We start from the raw sequence: 18,740 nt of genomic DNA, 5'->3' as shown, positions 1-18,740 counted from the left end.
TTGGCTGGCGCCAATTCGCGGAACGGCCTGTCCATCACTTCGCCCCGCCCCCCCGGGCATGCTGGGGCTTGTAGGCGGGTGGGGCAGCGTTCACGGCCCAGCGGCAGGGTGGTGGTGGGCCCTCCGCTGAGAGATAGTTGTCTTGGGGCCACGCAATTCAGTTTTCTGTCCCCATCGGACAGTTAAAAAAACTGGGGCGAAAAGGGCCTGCCCAAGTTCACTCAGCGAGTCGGGGAGCTAAACGAGAACTCACGTGCCTGACTCCAGTCTGTGTCAACCCCTCTGCTAAACGGCGGCTTCCAGGAGTGGTCCTCAGCCAAGCCTTGGCACCTTGCAGAAAGGCCTCTCTGAACCTCAGCTTTGCCATCTGAGAAATGGGCCAAGAGAAGACTACAGCTTCCACTCTGGGGCAAGCACAGAGCCTGGACACGCGTAGAAAGGTAGTGCTTCAGGGCCTCATCGTTCTCCCAGTGACACACTGCAGGCTAGAGATAAGTTTACCTGATGAACAAATAGTTCTTGTGAAATTTTCTTACACCTTACTCAAGCTAGGAGGCTGACAGCAGACGTAGAGATGGGAACACACTACGCAGCCTCTATCCCTGCAAATTGAAGCTACCTAGGAACCCAAAACTAATCTAGTTTTAGGGGAGCAGGAAGGGATAGAGTCTTCGCAATCGAGAGATGGTCTAGCCTACTGGCTGGTGAGGACCTGTGGCCCCTGTGTAGTTTGGGGCCAACCACAGGCTCCTGCAGGTGACCATACAGTATAGCTTAGGAGCAGGAAGATATTTCAAGTAGGATGGGCTTGAATTTGAAATCCCACGTAGGCAATGTGACCCTTCACAAGGGTAAAACAGCAAACACAACAACAAAACTAACATTTGAGCACTTAGTGTCTGGCTGCAGCTAAACACTTGACGTGCATAGTTTACTTCATCTTCATAATGACCCTATGAGATAAGCAATTGGTGCCCAGGTGATTAAACAACAAGGCCACATATTCATAAGTATAAATCTCAGACTGGAACCTGATTTTATCTGAGAACCCAGCATCTTAACTGTGTTTCATCTCTCTACCCATTTCTTTATTTCTAAATGGAGGTGAGTTTTGCTGTAAGGATTAACTGAGATTATTGGTATATAGTTGTTTGCATTTAATTAAGGATATGCACACTGCGTGCTCAGCAAGTACCAGGAGTTGTAATTGGATGATTTCTCACACAGCACAAAGCACATAGTTGGGCTTTAATTGCCCACTTCCCTGCGATCGTCGCCAGTGTGCTGTGAACTCCCTGAAGGACAATGCCTGTTTGTCATCACATCTGTTAGCACAGTGCCCAGCACGTAGAAGTTGCTGAGTAAGTGAGTCAGACTCAGAAATGTGACCTTAGGCAAATCACATCCCTGTCTGACCTAGAGTTACTCTAGCTGCAAAATGATTCAGGGTGGTGTCAGTCGAGTAAAAGTGGACCATATTTTGAACACCAGCAATTTACCAGGCACTCCATAGTTGTTGTCCTATGTCACGATTAATCTCCACAACAATGATTCAAATAGACATCAGTAGTTTCATCTTACAAAAGAGGCAAGCAAGGCTCGGCCAGATTAAATGGCTTGCCTACAGTCACTTTCTGGGAAGTGGCAGGGTTACAGTTTAGCTAAGTTTTAAGTTTGGTTATTGCCAGCAAAAAGGAGGGATTGCTCTCTGCCCTGGTTTTCTGTGGTGTTGGAGACATAGTACAGCCTGTTTCACCACAATGACAAGGAGCCTCTCTGGACAGACACCTGGGGTTCTTGTACCAGGCAGTGTGTTGCAGGTAGGGGAGATGGGAGAGTTACTGTCGGTTTCTTCCCAGTCTTATAGCCCCTTCTTAGACTTGGTGGTGAGTTAGCACCCTGTTTGATGAAAATCACAGTTACAAGCCTAAAGTCTCAATTCAGGACTCATGTTTTTATATTGACCTTTCTCCTAGCACAGAGAGAAGCTAATGGTACTCCTCTGACAGTGTGGGGATGTAGTCCAATCATGCTTTCAAAAAACCACGCACACACACACATAACCCCTTTCTTTTCTCTCAAAAAAATCTGTTTGCCTTTAAAAAAAATGTTTAAATTACTTACCACTTAAATTAATTACCATGCTTCCCACAAAATCTCAGAGTAAAATAAACACTCTGGAAAAATGCACTTATTTTAATCCTGTGGCTTTGCATACCCTTGACACATTATTAGTTTTCCTTATACACAGAGACATTTTAAAAATACTCTTTGGGGAATACTTTAAATATTCTTTATTCAGCATTTTACCATACCTTTTTTTTTTATTTAACATTTAAACCACCTGTATCAGTTTCATTGAGCTATCATAACAAAGTGTCATAGACTAGGTGGTTTAAAACAAGAGAAATTTATTCTCTTACAATTCTGGAGGCTAGAATTCTGAAATCAAGGTGGCAGTGGGGCGAGGCTCCCTAAAGTCTACAGGGAGAATCCTTCCCTCTTCCAGCATCTGGTGGCCCCAGGTGTTCCTTGTTTGTGGTAACAGCTCCAGTCTCGGCCCCTGTCTTCACATGGTCATTTTCTTCCTGTATGTCTCTTTGTTCACATGGCATTCTCCTCTGTGTGTGTCTGTGTCAACTGAAAAACTAAACAAAACAAAAATCACAACTTAAAAGCTGAGAATTATGTTTTATTTGGCGGACAAAACCGAGAGCTCAAACCCGGAAGACAGCCTCTCAGATAGCTCTGAGGAACTACTCCCAAAAGGTGAGGGAGGAGCCAGGGTATATAGGAGTCTCTCAGCAAGAAAACTGGTAGTTGGAACATCAAAAGATTATTGTTGATTAAAAAAAACCAGACATCTCAACTTAATGAACTTAGAGCTTTTTCTCTATATGGGAAGATGCAAGAGTCTGGACTCATTGAAATCATTCCTTTGACATGCGCCTTAACTATTGAGGGCCAGTATTCTGCTTTCTGCATCCTGGGTCCCCTCAGGGTGCATAGCTGGGGTGGCTGCAGTGTCTGATGGCTTGATAGTTGTACCATCCTCTGTTTACTGATTTGGCAGGCAACATTTTTCATCCACATCTGTGTCTTCGTGTTACAAGGACACCAGCCCTATTAGATTATGACCTTTATCTTACCTGATTAAAACTCTAATATGACTTCATCTTGACTAATTAAATCTACAGTGACCCTGTTTCCAAATGGAGTCACATACTGACATACTGGGGGTTAAGATTTCAATATATCTTTTGGGGGACACAATTCAACTGATAACATCACCCTATCAGCTAAAGATTGCTTTCTCCGTTTACAGAGATCTCTAGTTTTCTCTCTCTTTCATTCTCTTTAAAATAGTGATAACATCAGCTAAAATGAGATATGGTAATGCTCATTGTATTGCATTTATTATTTTATAAATAAGTTTGCTTATTAAGTCCACCATTGTGTAGTGGAGGGCTTCAGAGTCAGACAAACCTGGGTTGAAACCCCAATTCCACCCACCTGGAAGGTTATTTTGCGGAATGGTTTAGAAGGTGGTTTGAAGTAATGCTTGGTAATTTGTTGCAACTGACAAGCTATGTAACTTTGAACAACTTAGCCTTTCTGTACTTCACCCCCCCCACTGCAAAATGGAAATAATAGTAGTTATCTACCTCACAGTAATATTGTAAATGTTAGATGATTTTAATAGATCTAAGATTTTTAGAACACTGCCTGAATAAGTGCTGTATGAACGTTAGCTATTCTTGTCATTGTTATTATTACTATTACTATGATTACTATTTTGACAAAATGTTCTCTTTTCCTTCCCATATTAGCAGCTGAATTCTGAAGAGAAAGAGAAATGTCTTGTTTATGGGATATTGAGTAGAAAATAGAAGGAGTTTAAAACTCTAATACAGCCTAACCAAATTTGTCTGAGTCTAGAGGTTTATAACTGCTAGAATTTTCATGACATAATGTAAAATTACATCTGTCTATCTGTATCACTTATCTATCGCTGAATAACAGATGACCCCCAAACTTTGTGGTTTAAAACAACACGCGTTTCTTATCTCACAGGTTCTGTGAGTTAGGAGTCTGAGCAGAGCTTCACTAGGGGATGGGCTTCAAGGTCTCTCGCGAGGCTGCAATCAAGTTATTGGCCAGGGCTGGGGTCTCACTTGAAAGGCTAGGGAAGGAGCAGTTTCCAAGACCACGTAGGTGGTGTTGGCAGGTTTCAGTTCTTTATGGGTTTGTCGGACTGAGAGCTTCCTCTCCTTGCTGGCTTCTGGCTGGAGACTGCCCTCAGCTCCTTGCCACGTGAGCCTCTCCAGGACAGCTTGTTTCATCAAAACCAGCAAGAGAGAGGACACATTCTTCTGTAACGTCATCATAGGAGTGGCATCCCCTCCATGTTGCTGTGTTCTGTTGGTTAAAACAAGTTGCTCAAGTGGAAGAGACTATCCAGGCAGTGCTTGTGAGGAGGTGAGATTATCACAGGCCGTTTTGAAGGCTCCATCCCTCCCACCCTCCTTCTCCTTCTCCCCTTTCCTCCCTCCCTTCATGCCTCCTTCCTTTTCTTCCTCCCTCAGTCTTTTATTCTACTTATGTACATATCTATCGTTCCATTTGTCTGTCATTAGTCTACATTCTGCTGAAACTCTGACTCTAATCTCCATACGCCATACCCAATCCCTGTGTGTTTTTCCATTTAACCTGCACCTGGTACCTAGAAAGTGCTCAGTAAATGTTTGAATTTGATTTAAATTTACAGCATAAAAGGAAATTTTAAGAGTCAACTTTATCCATCACCTTAATATAACCATTATGTTGGTTACATTTATGTAAATATAAATATTTACCAGGTTCCCTTTTAAACTGTTCATATATACTTACAACCATGCTGGGTGTCCAACATTTTCATCTTCTAATAAATGTTTTTATCTTTTATTTACTTAATATGGAAAAATGTTTGAAATCATTTTTTTCTGTCCTTTATTAGTTGTCAAACTGGCTGGATAAGAATTTGTCAAGTTGATAAGCTCATCTTCGAACATTTAACTATCACAAGTAAGGTTTGCAGGGAGCTTTTATGCTTTCTTTTGTTGGTTTTATTTCCTTGAGCTGATATGGAAATAGCTGGTTTAGGATTCTGAGTCTTTATTTTAATATCATACACATTTATGTGCATTGGCCAGACCCAATTTGTAATGGTTTGAACTAGTGTGGATAGCCAGCCAAAGTGTTCCTGAACCAAACTTGGGTCTGCTTGCTCACGTGCAGTGAAGCCAATCTACTGACAGCAAGTTGTGGTGAAGGAAAGTGCAGTGTTTATTGCAGGGTGCCAAGCCGAGAAATCAGGTAGCTAGTGCTCAAAAGGCCCGAATCCCAAGCTGGATTTCAGGGAAATGTTTGTAAAGACAGGGTTAAGGAGAGGGGTTGTGAAATGTGTGATTAGCTTGTGGACATTCTTCTAATTGGTGGGTGATAAGGCAATCAGGAGTCAACATCATCAACCTGCCTGGGGTCTCGTGCTTGTGGGCAGCATACAGTTAACTTGTTCCACCTGGTGTGGGTTTTAGTAAAACAGCTCAAAGGATGTGACTCGGAATATCTGTTCCCCTGGAGGAGAAACTAAAGGTACTTAACCTTGTTTAATGGCTGAACAACCATTATTTTGCCTTGCTTGACTGTTTCCTTTCTTTCTGCATTTTCTGACTTCTGTGATTCAATTTTGAGAAGACCTAGGAGGCTAAAGTTTTTCTACAGACAAGAGGCAGGCAGAGGACTTGGGGGGGAGGGGGTCAGTTCTGAGAAGGCCCCATAGGTTATAAAGGTCAGAAGTAATCAAACACCTGAGTAGGTGTTTGATAAATGTTAGCATTGGAGGCTTGCTCGGAGAATGTTCCCTGTGTCACGTCATTAACCTCAACCCAATACTAAGTGAGGGCTGCTGGAAGCTTTCCCATACGCCTTATTTTTACTAAGCCCCACGTGTCAGCCCCAGTCCAGATATCCTGTCGTTTTGGCTCCAGGATTTCAGCCACCTTTCTCTTTATAGTGGCTACCATTACCCTGTCTACCAGTTGGTATCTTTTAAAGACTGGGTGGCAGCAGACTAAACAGTCTCCTTTCCCCCACCACCCTCCTACGCCCCACCACCTCCACCCACGTATTCTTTTTATGTCACTGCTATGCTAATTTTTTATTATTCTAATGTATTTTCTAAAAGTAGGAAAATTTCTTTACTATTTTTTTAAACATAATGCAACTGATAATACCTTTAGAGGAAGGCATCAAAACAGTGCATAATGTAGATGTGAAAAATCCCTCCTCCGAAATGAGGGGCAGTCCTCCCTGGCAGTAACTGCCTTTCTTGATTTTGTGTAATCCTTCTGGCAGCCCACTTTTTTCAGTGTTTCACTGAGAAAAGTACATAAACAAGGAAAGAAAATGGGATAGTGAATCCCGTTGTGCCCATCACCCAGCAAATATTGTTGTCAACACTTCACTGCGTTTGCTTCAGCTATCCCTCACCCTTGATACGTCTTTTGTTGCTGGAGTCTGTTAAAGCAAACCTCAGATATTCTGTCATTCCTCCTGTAAATACCACAGTATGTATCTTGAGCAGATGATTATTTTTTTAACATAATCTCAACATCATTATCACATCGAGTACTTCATATTAAAATTTCCTTAATTACTTCCAAGTACCTTTTTATAGTAGGTATGTTTAAGGTTTAGAATGTCTACAGGTTGTACGAGGTCTCCTCTAATCTGTAATTGTTACATCTGTAATTTTTGCCCATGCCTTTATTGCTCAACAGCATTGACTCATTTGTTTTTTTTTTTTTTTTTTTTAGAATTTTGCACTTTGCAGATTTAGCTGATTGCTTCCTCCTGGTGCTTTTTAAATTTTTCCTCTCTCCTAGGGATTCAGCACTTTTTTCTTTTTTTTTTTTTTTCCTTTTTTTTTTTTTTTTTTTTTTGGTCTCATGGACTGCTGTAGAATGGTGAAGACTATAGACCTCCCTTCTCAGAATGTTTTAAAATGCATAAAATGAAATACATAAGGACTACAGAAGAAAGAAATTATATCAAGATATAATTATCAAAATACAAAAGAACCAAATGGTAAATGTAGCAATGTATGTGCTCCTTTCTTGGTGACAAGATTTAGTGGAGAGCCTAATAATTACCATGATTTCTAACAGGTGTTGAATGTAAATGTTTAGAAATATTTGTAACAACTGTAATGTGATGGAAATGTATGTGGCTTTGATTGTGTCGAAGTCTTAGGAAGTGTTACTGTACTGTAGTTTGTTGCCTGCATTCATAATTTAAATTTAAAGTGCTAAATTGCATTTAGACGATCCTGAAAATAAAGGTGTATCTTTCCCCTATGCAAATTTACAGACACTTGAAATCTACCCATGGGCCTAAGAAGCACCAGCTGAAATATACAGGCCATGTACTTACTCTAGCATCATATCAAAAGCACTTACTGTCTGGTTTTCTGCTTTTAGTGAAGTTAAGGTTTACCAGTAGGTTCAGATGTTGTAACTGTGATCCATTCATTAGAATATTTCCCATCAGCCTTTCTCCTAATGGTTTTAGGATTCATTGATGATAGCTGTCTAGAGCTATTGTTTTATTAGAGATTGCAAAATGGTCATTTCCTAATTCTGTCATTCTTCCTGCTTGCAGTATTTCCATAAAGTAAATTGTGGTTACCCTGAAATCCAGTTCATATGATAAAATCTTCTCTGCTACTCTTGAGCTGGTCTCCTAGCCATCCCCAGTGGTGGATATTGAGATTTCATTTTGTTTGTTTTTCGGTTTTGGCTTTGGCTTTGGTTTTGGTTTTGATTTGAGGAGCATAATAATCTCAGGAAATGTATTTATCTGATCTGTTTTAATCAATTGCAGTCATTGTTCACTTTGATGTTCAATTTGTTCAGTGTTACGCCAGTGGGCGCCTCTCTAAATTGGCTTCTCTGTCCTTTTGAAATGATCACATTGGTCTTTGGCAGCTATCTTATTTTTTGGCACAGCAAGATATCCCAGACTCAGCTTGTACCACACCTATCCCAGACTTGGAATAAGGAATTTTTCCAAGAATCTTTTGTTCCTTTTAGTGGGAAATGGTATTCAAAAACAAGATTCTGGGCGTTAGGAGAACTTGCTGCTATTAGGTTACCATTACTTCTAGGCCTTTTCAGTGGACAGAGCTATGAAATGTTTATTTTTTTTAAAAGAGAAGCATTAAGTATATGTGATTTCCAATGGAAATTTCAGGGTGCAGAATTTTTCTTAGCTTCTCTGACTTTATATCTGAATTGGCTCTTTCTTAGGTTGATAATCTTAGTTCCTAAGGATAGTAACATAATGGCTTGTTTGCTATAGCTCACAATATACACATAATAGTTTCAAAATAGCAATACTGATATTACAACTCACAGTAAGTCCCTAAAATCTAGTTTAAGATTTATTTGCAGAACATTTTTTCTTTGGACTATTTCTCACTAAGCATGTAAAATCAAAATATTGCATTTTGAAGCCTCTCAACATAATTATTTTCTCTGTGTAGTTATGCCAACACTTTAATATATAGCAGGATACATATATTTAAAATGTGCATATAATTTTTAGGTATTGTTTTTGCCTTTGTTTTTTGATTAAAAAAATTCTGTAAAAACTTGGTGTGCTTCCTAAGCTAAAGCTTATAAAGCAGGATTCACTAAAAAGCTCTGACTTCTCCTTTTTCCCTTTAACTTATATTCTCACTCCCCTAGTCAGTAACCAGTTTTATTAGTTTTGGTTAATTGTCTGTGTTTCTTAGTGAAAAATTATACCTATCTATGTTAGGTATAATATGCATATTATATCTATTTATATACATATAAATATAAATATAAAATACAAATGTATAAATATAATATAAACATATAATTAATATAAATATAAAATATGATTTTATCTATCTGTGTATCTGTATTCTCCTTCTTTCTTACACAAAAGAAAGCACTATAAAACCGTCCCATACTTTGTTTTGTCTATTTAATAAAACATTGTGGTTACTCCATAGCATGTAAAGATTGCCCCAGTACCTTTTTAAGAACATAGACTCTGCAGGGGTAGGTGTAGCTCAGATGGTAGAGCGCATGCTTAGCATGTAGGAGGCCCTGGGTTCAATCCCCAGTACCTACTGTAAAAATAATTAACCTAATTACCCCCAATAAAATCATTAAGTAATACAATAATAAATTAATAAAATATTTTTTAAAAACCTATAGACTCCACTATGTCTATGGATGAACCATAGTTTTTCTTTTTTTTAACCTATTCCCTATTGATTATCCATAGATTATTATTTAAAGATTGTATTGCTTATCACTATGATGTAATAGGCAGAAGTAACAGAAATTGCACATTTGATTTCCAGAATTTATACCCTGAGTCTACAGCAGTTTAGCAAGTGGAGGCAGCTTAAGATCACAGGAACATGGTTGGAAGTAAGACAGGTTAAACTGGAAGGCTATTTGTCCCCAATTTCACCTTTATAAGCTTCCATTTCGTCAACTTTAAAGCGCAGAAATGAAACCAGCCTCTCACTGTTATGATTTATATGGAACTAAGGAGACAGTGTACACAGGGCATATTGCAGCACATCTGGCCTGGAGCATGTGTCTGTAAAATCTTGGCTGTTATTAATATTCATTTTACTGATGTCCTCAGTGATAAGACAGAGTCCCAAGTGGTCTCAGCCCTTTATTTTAATTTTATTTTAATTTTCATTGAATTTTTTTTTTTTTTGGATTGGTAGGCTCATGATTCCCTTTTCCTGCCCTGAGCAGCACAGCCAGGGGAAGAAGGAAGCTAGTAGAAGTAACTCACCTTGAATGTGTTCTCCAAAAGCATCGCCTATCAGCATGTTTAAAGGTGACCTTTCAGTCTGAGTATTGTTAAGATTTCAGTGATCATGAAGACTTAGAAGTATGCCAGCAAAACTGGAGCCCCTTTAGGACGATCTCAAGAGTGGCAGTTTGTTTTCTGATGGCACCAAAGCCTCCTCCCAGCTGAGCCATCCCAGGTTCACACCCGCCCCAATGTTTCAACCTGGAAGCTTTCCACCGGCTCCAGGGTGGCCTGGTGTGTCTCCTTGGCCTGCTCAGCTGCCTCGAGGTCCTGTCCAAGCAGCCTGAGCTGGGAGTCTTCATCTCAAGCAGGCCATTAGCGTGATTCTTTGCGCACATTTCCTCCAGGCATTTCCTCCTTGATCCCTAGCCTAAGAAGCTACTGGAAGGAGGAGGAATTTTGTAATCCTTCCTCAAGGATTTTTTTTCTGTTTTATCCTTAATCAACCATCCTGATATCCATAATAACATTTTTTTAAAAAATTGAAGTATAGTCAATTACAGCAGAATTTTTATGAAAGAGGAGGACTGGGATCCCAAGGAGAAGGCAGGCTTTCTAGTAATGATGCTTCTATGCTCCATCGGCTAGAAAAGAGGCTTTGAAGTCAGAGCCTGAGTGCCTAACAGCCTTTGGCTGAGTCTGTCACCCCTCAGAACCTCTTGTTTCCTCGGTCGTAAAATATGGTTATAAAAATTGTAATATTCGTACTCCAAAGCACTGTTGTGAGGATTCAATGAAATTTACAATGTCTTGTGTTTGGCTAAGAATAGAAGCTCAGGAAATGTGAATTTCCTTTCTGCCCTCTCCTTTTTTCATGCACTTATCCCACCACATGTTAAGAATACAGCCAGGTTGTTATAATAATACTAGTAGTAGAACTGAAACCTCTTGAGAGGCATGGGCATCCATTATCTTAAATTACAATAATTTTTATTGTTGATAATATTAACCTTAGTGTATGCACGAAAAGGCAGAAGCTCCTAGAGAGGAAGTAGCTTGTCCATGGTCACATCCAGGGCCTTAGCTAGCTGTAAGCCCCCTTTCAAATGAATTGGGAAATGGTGCTCCCTTGCCTGGATTCAGTCCCATGGGCACAGGCATGGCCAGTGGAGCTGAGGCAGGATTCAGCCCCCACTCACCCCCTTGCCTTGTTGCTGTCATGCAGTACACAACTTGCATAACTGTACACAGAAGCCCTAGTCAAATGCACAGTTTTGATCAAACAAATTCAAACCCAAGTCTGACATTCAGACCACATCCTTTCCATTGCTACCTGGGGGATCATCTCGTCCTATTTCCTTCAAGATCCTATTCCACCGATTACCTCTTCTCTCTGCCTTGTCCCCATTCTCTCCTCTTTCCTTCCCTTCTAGCTTTTCCTTCCTAAATCTCTACACTTAAGCACAGCTAGGGTTGAAATGAATCATTATTTGTAATTTCACTGCCCACCCCCCAATGCCTAGCTCCAAACCTGACACTGATAGACTTTCTAAGTAGACGCTCATTTAGAGCCCTTGTAGTCATTACACTGGGCTTCCTTGTATCATAGCTAAGCCTTTACTCTCCTCCTTGCTGTGCTCAATGCCTAGCAAGTTGCTTTGCCCACAGTGATCACTCTTTGGCATCAAAGACCTAACAGATTTTTCCCAGGAGCAATCATCTTAAGAAGGCACTAGAGGGCAGCAGAAGATCACACGTGGCCTTTCATCCAGCTTCCCGTTATTGGCCACAGCACACCTTGTCCCAAGAGGCAGGAGCAAATGATACCTTGGATGCTGACTGTTCCCTGAACACAAGAGAAAGATAAGTCAGGGCAGGTGGGGGCTGAGCATGCCCTTAGTCTGTGGGAAGACGCACTTTTGGGCCGACTGAGCTGCCCTGGGGTTCTTCACTCTACTCTTTACTTTAGGGCAAATAATACAGCAAAACCATGTGGGTATTTTTGTCCTTTTAAAAAATACCTTTTAAAATAATTCTAACTTGTAAATAAATAAACAAAAGACATCAGCCACTACTGGGCTACTGGGTACTGTCCAGGGGTACATCTCACTGCCCACAAGGAATATGACCTTCCTCAGAGATTTACCTTTTTTCACTGGAAACAAGTATCCTCTTGTCAGTTATACTATGTCACTCTGAGCCTCAGTTCCCTCATCTGTAAAAGGGGGCAACAATTCTACTTTGTAGGATGATAGCAAGGACTATATGGGATCATAGATGCTGCATCTCATTTGATGCTCAGAGCAATTCGGTGAGGAATTAGTTTCCTCGTTTTTAAAAATGAGAAGACTAAGTTTAGAGAGGTGAGGCGATTTGCCCAGAGTTTAGAATCAGGTAGTCTGACTTAGTAGCTTTGGGCTTAAGTTCTCAATTCTACCTTTGCCTACTACGTTCCACTAGGTAGGAAACAGGTAGTTTAAGGAGATTCCTGGCAGTGTGGCTAAAGCACCAGCAGGTTGCAAAGGAAGCTTTGTGGACTCAGACATGCACAAGAATGAGTAATTCAGAGTTGAAGGCCAAGCACTGGCCTCTGAAGATGCTCTTGACACCCTAGAATTTGTAAATTATTTATTGGCTTCAGTTTCTCATTTATCCTTCAAATAATCCAAGACTTAGATACTGGCATTATTGACATTTTACAGATGAGAAAATGGAGCCTCAGGGAGGTTAAATGACTTCTCCAGGATCATCCAGCTGGGAATGGAAGAGCTGGAATTTAAACCCAAGCAAGTCACTGTGCTGTAGCTGCCCTTCTGTGATCACGCATATTACCTGTGCATTTAGGGAAGAAGTTGCAAATTAGGTTGGAGCAGGAAATAAGTTGTCCTAGGATTTGGCAGTTCTGTAGACCTGTCTTCTTTTTACAGTCTCCACTGTGGCTTTCCCTTCTATTCCTGAAACATGCGCGTGCGCACACGCACGCACACCTTAATCAGAGACTACTCAAGGGTGCCCCATAGTTCCTGAGGTCAGGAATTTATCTACCTCCACTATAGTTAATTGGCTAATCTTAGCATGACCCACAGGTAAGGGGCAGGCTTGAGTACTGCAGATGGGGCGTCCAAAACGCATAAAGCTCATAGCTCCGGGCCTGGGTCTTATGCTTAAGATGAGAATTGCAATTTCCAGATGGGAAGCCAGGCTAGATTCAACAGAGCTGTCCCATAATAGAACTGGAGGCCTAAAAATGTACTGAGTTATATGTCATTAGAAGTGTCCAAATAGCGGTTGACGAATCATTTGGTGGTGAATGAAACATCAGGTGGAATTTCTGACTAGCTAACCTTTAAAATGCCTTAACGCCTGGAAAGGGGTGGGGGAGCCTAGGGTTATTGTCTGGAGGTGACAGGAATAAGAAAGGCCACGTGTTTGCAACAGAGATGACTTTGCAACAGAGATGACTCTAATATATATATTAGAGCTGAAAAATTTCGGAGAAAAATACAATGAAAGAGGCAGTAGAACCAGGTACAAAAAGCTGGACTATTTACTAGCTATGTGTTCTTGGGCAAATTCCTTTACCTCTCTGAGCTACCATTTGTACATGACTAAAGTAAGGTTAAGACTATTTACCTCTGGGGCGATGGTGATAAAATTGAGACAGTGGATTTGAAGTCTGATAAATGTTGCAGGAATAGAGGGAATTAAAGGGAAAAAGGATCAGATTACACATTCATCTGTTTGTTTATTAAGATATTTTCCTGTGAACTGTCTACAGTACATCAGACATTGAACTCTATGGTGGGGATGCAAATGGTCATGAAAACTGGCTGTAGTCCTGGCATTCGTGGAGCTCACAGTTTAGTTGGGGAGACAGATATTAAATTAGCACTAACTAAAATTTAAAATGTTTGATAAGCACCATAGTGATGATGATGCAAACGGTTCAGCTGATAGCAAAAATTTAGAATGATCAAGATATAGTTTATGAAGATACGTATGTTCGCAAGTATATATATGTGAGCTGGTTCCCACACTCCTTTTAATGTATTCACTGGGATGATCTTCCTCTGCTCCTAGACGAAAATCTTAGCAAGCCACATCTAGTCTGTTATCACTCCTTTGGAACAGACAGTGCTATAGGCATTTTAAACTGATAATACAGTTTCATGTCAGGAATTAGGATGTCCAGTCCAAGATTTTAATCAGATCTCTAAGTCTGACAAGTCAAATCTCCTTGCCCTCCCCAGCGTGGATATCAGGGGCCAGGGTAAGGTTGGTCTTCCTTCTGTCTCTCTCTCGCTCTTCTTCCTCTCTGTCCACAGTCAGAGCAGAGGAGGGAGAGATGGTGGGGATTGAGAAGGACATCCTTGCCCTGGTGCCCTTGTGTCTGTGTTCTCTGGTCCTGACAGGTTTTTTAAATTGACCCTTTCTTTGGGGGCTTTTTCAGGGGCTTTTCAGTGGTGCCAGTAGCTAGAGGCTTCTCTCAAGACCAGGGGACCACGCAATGTCTCTTTGGCTGCTGTGATCCCCCTCCACCTTCTGTTTCTCCGGCTGCCCACTTTACAGAGACTCTCACTATGGGGACCTCTCAGTCTCTGTTATAATTCCTCCTGGGGTAGGGGTGGGGGACTCAGAATAGATCCAGGGCGGCAGGGAGGGTATATCTCAGTGGTTAGCGCACATGCTTAGCATGCATGAGGTCCTGGGTTTAATCCCCAGTACCTCCATTGGAAAACAAAAGAGAACAAAACAAAAACCCCAGAAACCCAGATCCAGCCCAGCTCTTCCTATTTTGGGATCCACATCTGGCCCAGGGGAAATCCTCAAGCATTTTTTACACTGGCAACCTCTGGGATTTGGGGCTAATCCCTGTGCAGCCCCTTCTGTTCTGCTCCCACAGGCTGCTAGAGCTTTTGCAAGTAGAGTAGGACCCTGGTCCACTATCTTCCCCATTGCCAGGGGCACTTAACAATTTCTCCAAGATGCACTCTTGGGGCCCCTTGTCACAAAACTTGGGCTTAGAAGGTACTGTGCTCTGCACGTCCCACCTGGGGTGTTTAGGACTCTAAACGTTAGGTAATAGCTGTCTCCAAAGCAAATCTCCCCTAAATCCTTCCTGTCTCCTCTCTGACCTCATTTTAGTTTCTTGTTCTGGCTGAGGTTTCTAGAGTTATAAAACTAGTTGGGATTCACCTCCTTTGTGAATTCTGTATCTAGGGCCTTGGCTTTGGGATTTCACTTCCATTCTGTCTTGGTGTCTCAATAGAAATTTCAGTTTTACCATCTTGTTCCAGCAATAGCGATAACAATTAAAACAACCACAGCAGGAACAACAATAACAACTAATATTGACTGAGTGCTTAACCTTTGCCAGGCACCTTCTTTAATCTCCACAAATACTCCTTCAGGTCGGTACTGTTATTTATGAAGGGCAGACCAGCGAAGACATTTCAGCAGGCTACCTCTCCCTTTGTTAAGGATATTTGTGTGGGTCCTTGAGGCAGGCTTCAGAGCAATTGCTTTCCTCCAACAGGAGACAGTAACTCCGCCTAAGAAATGATCCCATTTCAGCAATTCCTGGGAGGCCGTTGCTGTAATAAAGGCCATTCTTTATGATATAAAAGTCTCACCCTCTTTCCCCCACCCTAACGTTTCTAATTTGAGCCCCTCTGGTCCCTGTGGAGCCTTTAAATGCTTCAAGTGGAAGCCTACTGCCAAAGCAAGCCTGTCTGACTCGGGAGGCAGCGCCCTGCGCTGTTGCCGAATATTGAACAAACATTCACGCGGCTTTGGCTCTCCCAGAAGCCCTGAGTCTGATGCCTTTGTTTTGTTTTCTGGATGAGGGCAAGCGGTGCCATCACCTCCTGCTGAAAAGCCCTGGCTGCCCTCCCAACAAGGAGTTGTCACTTCAACTGAGGCTTTTTTTTTCCTCCTCTGGTGGCAACAAAATAATACCCAGCAGGAATTTGGGAGGAGAAAAAAGAGGGTTCAGTTGGCAGGTTCTCAAATGAATGGGTTGTAGTGTCATTGGAACTGAATTGGGCTTGAAACCAGACATGATCCTATTTTGGAATCATTGTTCAGAGGGATGGGAAATGTGAACAGAGGATAAGTCTCTTCAAAAATGCTCTTTATCCTTGGCCTGTTAAAGACGGCTTGTTTTAACTGAACTCTCCCATCCCCTCGATGGCAAGGGCCTATGTGAAAACCTGGAGGAGGTCAGAACAGCTGGCAAATTGATCAGCTATTCATCTGTTAACCTTTCAATCAAGGGCTAGTTTTTCTTTGGGAAGAGCTTGCCACTTGATGGCAAGCCATCAATATGATTGTCAATCCTGAAATTTACAGATCTTGGCTCTTAGACTCATCAGTGTTTTGATGAGCTAGCACAGTGATCAGGGTATGTAAATATATATTCAAATACGTTATTGAAAATACTATTAAAATCGTACTGTACTCCAGGTAATAGGTAAAGTGGATGTGGAAATCAGCAAAACTAACACTGCCTTTGCCCTCATGGATCTTATAGTCTGTAGATGTTAGTGGATGGTACATAGAACGGGATGCTATGAGGATCTTTAGTATGAAACCCTAATAGAGACTGGTGGCATGGAGTTCAGGAGAGGCTTTTCTGAGGAACAGGCCCTTGAACTGAGATCTGAAGGATGAGTGGGAGTGAGCCAGAAGGCAGGGGTGGAGGGTGGGGCTGGGGAAAGCATTCTGTGCAGAGAGAAGAGCATTGCCAAGACAGAAAGGCACAGGGTGTATGCAAGAAATGTGAAGGCCAGCGTAGCTGACAGGAGGAGAATTAGGAGCAACAGGATGAGAAATCAGACTGGACAGGCAGACAGGCTGTCTAGATCCCACATTACCTATGTGCCATGTTAAGGATTTTGGTCTTCATCTTGAGAGCAATGAAGTGCCCTGGAAGAGATTTAAGCAGGAGAAGGATATAGAGTTTGCTTCTTGAAAAGATGACTTTAGCCACAGAGTGAGGTTGGATCAGAAGCAATTAGCTTTTGCAATTGTAGTGTCTACAGAGGAATAATTAATGGAATGGCTAATGGTCTTCCCTGTTGTAACTTTCATCCAGATCATAATTTAAGCATGGTACAATCTTTACAAAAAGGATCGTTGTTAATAAATGTATGTGGGACTTACAGTTAAATCCCTTTTTCCATTTAGGTCTTACAAGATTCCTCACTTGTTAAGCAATGCGGCTGGACCAGATGATATCCCAGGGCCCTCATTTTGCAAAATAAGCCCTTAAATTCAGCTTAAATTCTATACTGCTACCGGAATGCAGTTTTCAGCCTGGACTATGGGCTTTTAACCCCACTTAAAAGTACTTATATTGAGTACTTATAACCCCACTTACGTTGAGCTGATAGATTGAAAAAAAAATTTATTGGGCAAAAGCAGACCAACTAAGATCAATAGCTTGTTTTGTATTAGACAGATATTTAGATCTTTAATCCGATGGCTATGAATGTTTGTTTCATCAAGGGAATCCTTACCCCCAGCACCATGTTGCATTATTTGCCCAATTAAATTATGGCAAGGTGCTATGAGGGGCAGGGCGTCTATATTCCAAAGTATGAGATTTAAAAAAAAAAAAAGTAGTTTAGTTTAAGTGATGAATTGGTTAACAGAAGGCTGGGATCATGTACTAAAAGGATCACTAACTCACCATGTGACCTCAAAAAGTCATTTACCTTCTTTGGGACACTATTTCCTCTCATTCAAAATGGGAGAATTATACCAGACTAGCCTTTTCAAAGGTATACTTTTTCAATAATTTTCCAAAGATATTTTATAGAGAAAAGATGCTCTACTCTATTTTTTCTCTTTGGAGGTTCACAATCCACATGTATTGGTGGTCTGTTGATTCCAGAGTTTTTACTTTAATCCATCGTACTGCCACATTCCTGTGTAACCTCTCTCTGAGACTCAGTTTCCCCATCTGTAGCTTAGGGCTAGAGCAGAGGTTTCCAAGTGTTTTCTGTAAAGGGTCAGATAGTAAATGTTTTAAGCTTTGTGAACCATAGGGTCTTTGTTGCAACTACTCCGTTCTGCCATTGTAGCCATACACAATATATAAGTAAATGAGGGGGGCTGTGTTCCAATAAAACTTTATTTACAAGAAACAGGAAGAGGGCTGGATTTGACACATGGGCCATGGTTTACTGAATTCTGCATCAGGGTGTGGGCTGACCACTTCCTAATGTCCTTGCAGCTCTGACTTTCCCTGACCTCCCCTGAATAGTTCTCTCCCAAGTTGGAAGTCACCCTTCTCCAAAACTGTCCCTCCAGCCTGCACTTCCAAAGGTCGTCATCATCTTCTTTTGACATGTCTGTATATAAGACTCTCTCCGTCTCCCCAGCTGCTGAGATGCCTTCTTCGCAGCTTTGTTTTGTTTATCTTAGTAACTACTCTTCTTTAATCCCTCTGAAGGATTGGTTAGCTGGAATTTGCCTCGTCTTCTTCCCCCAGAGCCTTTGATCTGATGCTCATAAGCATTTGCTGACAGCCAGACAGAAAAGGTGGAGCCCAGATCCCAAGCCCGAGGGCCAGAGAGTAATGAATGAAGACTGCGTTTATTTGTATTTCTAATTGGCAAGCCCATTTCCAGATCAGCTGCATGTCACTGCAAGCTGAGAGCAGGAAACAACCTTCTTTTTTCTCCTAGGACTTGGTGCCCAGGGCCCCTGTTTCCACTGAGGCAGGAACTTGCCCTGACTTCACTAGGCTTGGATGAACCTGTCATCTGGACCAAGCTTTGTCCCTTAGTACAGGGCCACGTTGTTGTGTCTAACTCTGCATTGTACAGCTCTGAGGACACTGTGATGTAAATGGAACCCTCTGAGTTGTGTAAATCACTTTG

The 18,740-nt window shown here is 41.5% G+C and overlaps 1 protein-coding gene across 5 annotated transcripts in view; it reads left to right on the top strand.

The window, feature by feature from the left end:
• ASTN2 (astrotactin 2) overlaps positions 1 to 18,740 on the top strand; it is an 800,009-nt gene that overhangs the window by 614,494 nt on the left and 166,775 nt on the right. Inside the window, exon 1 of one of the 5 annotated variants that reach the window (XM_074362107.1) lies at positions 117 to 440. The exons of the other annotated variants lie outside the window; for them this stretch is intronic. The gene's annotated coding sequence lies outside the window, so the exon portion shown is untranslated. Of the gene's footprint in view, positions 1 to 116; positions 441 to 18,740 lie in introns of those variants that run through there. 5 annotated transcript variants of the gene reach the window in all.

This window comes from Camelus bactrianus, chromosome 4 (genome assembly GCF_048773025.1).
Source record: "Camelus bactrianus isolate YW-2024 breed Bactrian camel chromosome 4, ASM4877302v1, whole genome shotgun sequence".
NCBI lineage: Eukaryota > Metazoa > Chordata > Mammalia > Artiodactyla > Camelidae > Camelus > Camelus bactrianus.
This window is presented reverse-complemented; position numbering and strand designations above follow the sequence as displayed.